A 6,007-nucleotide genomic window follows, 5' to 3' on the forward strand; every position below is an offset into this window, starting at 1 on the left:
TTTTTCTGCACCATCCTTCTCACCAATGCCTCCACTTGTGCCCCTTTTGCATTTGCTGACTTTTTACATTTGTTTACGGATTCACGATCATCGAGGCTGGGACGCAGATCTACGCACAGACGCGGACAACAATGATCACCAAGGCCCCCTTTTTTCAAAAGTCTTTTCACAGGTCCAAATGTGTGTGGTGATGCTTTAGACTAGCTTGCTAAATGTTAGCTTTAGTTGGAATCTTGGTGATTCATTTTTAGAAGCCCTAATAACAGGTAGTGTGAAAGGCATCACTGGCAATGCATTAAAAGTAGTTCAGACAATCACAGAACCAAGATATATGCAAATCCTACTTATAATAAAACACCGACCCGTGCTTCCCTTTTTTGTGCACACATTTACACTCACATACACTCTCTCTGTCTCTCTCAATTACTTGAGCATATTTTGGCCGTGGCCCCAAAGCCAAATGAATTTACCTATAATGAGATCCAGAATCCAGACAGGCTGTTGCAGTGGAGGCTGACAGCTAGCGTCGCAGATTACTGATCATTTCCCCTCCATTGTTCATTTCCTCCCCTCCCCTTGCTGACTCTCTCTCTCTCGCTCGCTGCTAATGAACAGTGCCACTTATGCTATAAATATATACATCATGTCAACCATAACACCACTCGCTCAATTTTCATCACAACTTTCACACACAAAGCTTTTTTTGTCTCTCCGTCTGTCTTTCAGCCCCCCACCACCACCCATACACACAGTTTCTCTCTCTCACACACACACACACACACACACACACTTTCTCACACTCAGTTTCAGCTGCCATCACATCTGGCAACTTCTGTGCAGTAAGGAGCCAGAGATTTGAGGTGTGGCGTGAAAGCCTGAAAATATGTCAGCAGACAGAGAGAGAGAGAAAAAGAAGAGGAAAGGAATGGGGGGCCAGGCTTAACCGTTCCCTGGCCCAGGAGGGGGATATTTCTAACACTGCACTGTCAGGAACCAGGAAGTGCTTTGCAGACAGAAGATGCACACACAACGTTTGACACATGCACTCTCATGTGCAATCTGGCAGCATCTGAAAGAGGAAATGTGTTTAAAAAAGGCACAAAAAACTGTAGCGGAACGGAAATAGAAGGAAGCAGAAAACCCGTGTCTGAGTAGCAGCATGTTCCTGTTGTTTGTATCTGTAATGAACAGCAAGTGATTTCTGAGAGGTCGACAACACAAAACAAGGGATAGGAAGAAAAAAAACAAAAACTGGAAAAGACCGATGTCTCCTTGTAAGCACTTCCTTTACTTCCTTGTGCAGCTTTTCTCGGGCAGCCTTAATCCTCAGACAAGGAGCCTGAGCAGGGAGACATCTTTCAGCTCTTAAGTCATCCCACAGTCTCCTCACCACACACAATAACACCCCCCACACAGACACACACACATACACAGGAAGGGAGAGCTGTGGAAAGCGCAGGCTGACAACACATGACAGGGTGTTGATAATGAGCTGACAATGTCTGGCTTCAATCCACGAATGTCACTCTAGTGTGGCAGAAGCAGCCGGGCTGCAAAGTAGAAGTGCCAAAGAGGAAATGCAGATACTGTCAAACCTTGGTCAAAATATTTTTAGTAGAAAGTTGAACCAGATCGATGTCATGTACCTGCCTCACCACAGGCCCCACAGACTCAGCCATGAAGCTGCAGTGAGGATAGCGCTGACTGCTGCACTGTTAGAGGCTTAAAAATCACTCAGAAATGTTGTTTGGTGGGAAATCGCGAGCATTTTATTGCAGCAAATGTCTCTACGAGTGCCTGTTGATCAAGATCTGGTCGTCCTGCAGTGAAACTGTTAGAGATGAGTTGTTTGTTCTGCTGCAGAGAGCAGTCCCACAGAGTGTGAGGTCACATGAAGGGAATCTGTCCAATCTGCTCAGACTGTGGTCTTTGTCTTGTCCAGATTCAACAAGTTACTGTGCCCACAGCCACAGTGCAGACGTCAGGAATGCGAGCCTATATTTGGCATGAAGCAAAAGAACAGATACGCACAAACATGCACACACACACGTCCAGAAGCCCCTTATTTCTTACTATTCCTCATATGCGGCATCACATTAAGCATCTTGCATTAGTGTAGCGACTGAATACGAGCGTTGACAAAGGATTTACATAAAAACGTGCATAACAACATGAAGAATTCATGCAATGACTGAGAGTATGTCTCACTACCAACTCATTTGATTTGCAGCAAAATTTCCATAAACATACGTACACAGCTGTGGTCCCCAGAGAAAAAAATCCTACTGTTTTCAGCTATTAACATTTGTGATTTGTAATGACGTGCGTCTGTAACCTTTGTACCCCCCCTCCACACAACCGTGAGGCTGTAGCATAAAAGAGGTCCTTAACTGGTGGGCATTCCTTAATAGATTACGCACTAAGTACTGCCCTGTTTAACAGTCACTAATTTTATTTGTCAGCTGGGTGCTGCAAAATACAGAGAGGTGATTAGTGGTGAAGCTAGAAAATAAAGACAAACCACACGTTATTGAAAATCTTCTAATGCTTCCATTGGATGCTTCTGTACCTTTAAAACCAGCTTTAGAGGTGGCCTGGTAAATAACATTAAACTCTGGGCAGATCTGGGGCATGTAGATGTTTTTCACCAGCGCTGTAAGCTGAAACACTGTGTACCGCAATGAACCGAGCACTAGAGGACTACACTGTAAAATTTAATGAGCTGGCTTTACTTTAAAAAAAGGAAAATGCAAAATTGATGACTCAAAGAAAAAGTAACCTCAACTTAAGAGGAGTAAGTTATACTTACTTAACAGGGTACCAAGGATAGTATAGAGCCACAATTTGAAGTTAAAACTGTATTTTAAAAAGTCTATAGAGTTGTATTTTTTATAACTTTAGTGAATATTTTGGCAATAAATTCAGAAAATGTCACTATAAATGGTTATTATATTTATTAGTCAAGTCAAGAGTACTCGTGCACAATATTTACATTAAGTGTTATAAGATGTGGATCCAATTCCGTGTTACACGCATAAGCCTCATACGCTACACAGTCATAGGATTGCTGATTTTATTAGTATGCATAAGAGCCTTTCACTCCATCCAGTGCATCACTCCAGAAATCTCAGACATGGTGGTCCGTTGCCAGCGAAGCCTTTACACTGTTCTTGCCCACACAAACGCTTGGCACCACATCACACATCTGGTGAAATAATCATCACAATGTCAACAATAACAGTCTGATGAGTCTAGACTTGCAGAAGTATTAAAAACAAATCAAGCACACATTATAAAATTAATTACGTATGCACAAATACTCCTCAGCATTTGGGCAAGAAGTGCAAATAAGAAATTTCAGTTAAAATGCACTCATTTATTTAAAGTAAAGACATTGTTTAGAGTTACAGGGTGGGAGTCAAAATGGGTCCAAAGCACATTTTTAACAGCAGTTAAATCACAAACCAAAATAAACCTAACACAGACGCAGCTGCGCCGAGAAGAGCTATCACAAGTGTCATGCCGACCTTAAAAGGAACTTTGCAAGCATTGATGGCAAATTAAAAACACACTATCAAAAAAACACTTTTTTGTTGTTTTCACAGATCTAGCAACTGCCCAACAGCTTGTTAAATTTCTCAAAAATGATCATAATGACCAACTGCTGGTCCTGTGGCACTGGTCAACCAGCAGAAACCTCACTACAGCCATTGAGCTGGCATAAATTGCTTGCGGATACACCAGAGGGATCAACAGGACGTATAATTACTCTGCAGTGACAGTGTATCATTGTCATTGTCTGCAGGCCGTGTAATGGAACCTCAGAGCCATAAAAGACAGTGATTCACCCCCACAATCGACTTTACACCACTGGGCTGCCAGCCTTTAACTCCAAGCATCACTGTGGCGCTCTATGGTTGCTTAGCAACTAAAGGAAATTGGAGGTGCCTTTGAATTAGGGCATTTTAAGAGGAGATTTATATGAAGACCTTGATGATAAATGCCTCCATAAATCTGGAACTTTCTATTTCTATGAATTAATCGCTGGAGGTTCTAATTCTGGTTTTAGACACTGCAGCGTCACGGGGGCTGCAGATCTCACGCTGGCTCTATTATGAGACTGTGGCTCGTTTCCAGATGCAGGCTACATTTTCATGTTATAGTGCAAAAGCAGAGGAAGGGAACATGGCCTGTTTCCATGACACCATAAACAGGAAATAGGAAGGGCCCAGTGCTGCCAGAGCAGTCTACGTAAATCACCGAAGAAGTTAGCAGAGAGGTCAGAACTTTCCCATAATTTCAGTCAATGCACGAACGACACCAGAGGATTTCTGAAGAGTAGCGCCTCCACCCTTGGCTTCAAATGGAGGTCCGATGGGCCTGTAGCCCAAAAAGTGTTGCATTTGGGGATTTTTGTTTTCAGCATTTATTTTCAATGAAATGAGCTGGAGCATGGGGTTTCTAGCTCTAGCCACCTGATAGTGGTTTACATATGCTCCCAACTTTAGGTGTAGTTTGGAAATGAGTGCAATCAAGAAAGTATGTTCCATCCTAAATCCCTGACAGACCAATCACCACAGACATACATTTGATGGGTGCTCTTTTTATGTGTAAAACAGGCTATACTAAGGACCCTTAAAATAATGTTTTTCTTTTGATTTGAACCAGATTTACACAATCACTTAAGCCTTCAGCTCTCTTCACTCAAATTAATTGAGGCCTACGTCGGCAATGCCCTCTATAAACTCCAGCCTATGTTTTTATTTATGGGATTATTTGGAAGTGAACGGACTCTACGCACTCAACCCACATTTTTATAAAACGCACGTAAACAAAAAGACAGCGGTACTTATAGCTAATTCTATCTACACACTTCCCACTCTGTTTTCCCGCAAGTGAAAAAAAGTGTCCCTCTCACTCCTCCTCCTCACTAGAGGAGAAAGCAGGAGTGAAGCTGCGGCAGTCCTTTTTGGCGGCCTCCTCCAGGTCCTGTCCCCTGCAGTCACCATGCCAACCTATGTGAGGAGGAGTCTTAGCTGCGGGCCCAAAGAGACTTGATGAGGTCCTGTGATAATTAGCACCTCATTATGGAGCCCAGTGAATAGGCCAGCGGGCTCCAGGAGCCACAAGGGACAGAACAATGGAAAAAAACACACACACACAAGACAGAGGCTCACATCAAAGGGAAGCGCCCACTTTTTAGACCACGTAATAAAGAGGAGAAGGAAGATTGGGGAGGAAAATATTGCTCTCGATTCATACCTAAAAATATAGCTCATAATCCCAGTTTTTAAGCTTCCGCGTGTGGGTGGTTGGGTGTATGTGTGTGTGTGCTTGTGTGTTAGGATCTCTGCGTCACTCCAATCTGAATTTTCCCCCCTCCGGAGGCCTTAGTTGCTCCTCAAATGCATGAAACATAGTCAGTCCTCCCACTCTCTCTCACACACACACACACACACACTCAGAGACAGAGAGAGACTTATGCATAAGCAAGTCACCATTTCAGTGTTGAACTTCAGTGAGAACCAGAGCCAGAGGGACCCCGGTTAAGCAACATGTCCATCATCAGCATTCCTGTTCCTGTGTCTCACCATGTGTCTGTATCTCTGCTTGGCAGGCAGGCGCTAATCACACAGACATTACCATGCACATGCTGAGCCAGGTGAACCGTATTGCACTGCATCTGAGTTTAACCACGCACTGGGCTTCATTTCGGGTGTATTGTGTCAAACACTGAACATCCTTTAAATACTAATACATTGCTACTGTTTCACAAACTTAAACTTAAAAAACAAACAAACAGTAGTCTTGGCATATTGCAAAAGCAAAGCCCATAAAGTAAGCACTAAATCTGTTCTTCCCTCTTAACTGTGCAGTGTTTCCTGTACCTCTGACTGCCACACAAACCCCCAAAAGCAGAATATTTTCACACCTATGATTAACAGTTGTCAAGCGGTTCTTTTCATCAGGCGCTTTTCCTGTTTCACTCAAACACACCTTTCGTGAT

Source organism: Mchenga conophoros, linkage group LG7 (genome assembly GCF_057382185.1).
Source record: "Mchenga conophoros isolate Kocher_MC1m ecotype Shallow Benthic linkage group LG7, M_conophoros_male_GT1.1, whole genome shotgun sequence".
In the NCBI taxonomy this organism is placed as follows: Eukaryota; Metazoa; Chordata; class Actinopteri; order Cichliformes; family Cichlidae; genus Mchenga; species Mchenga conophoros.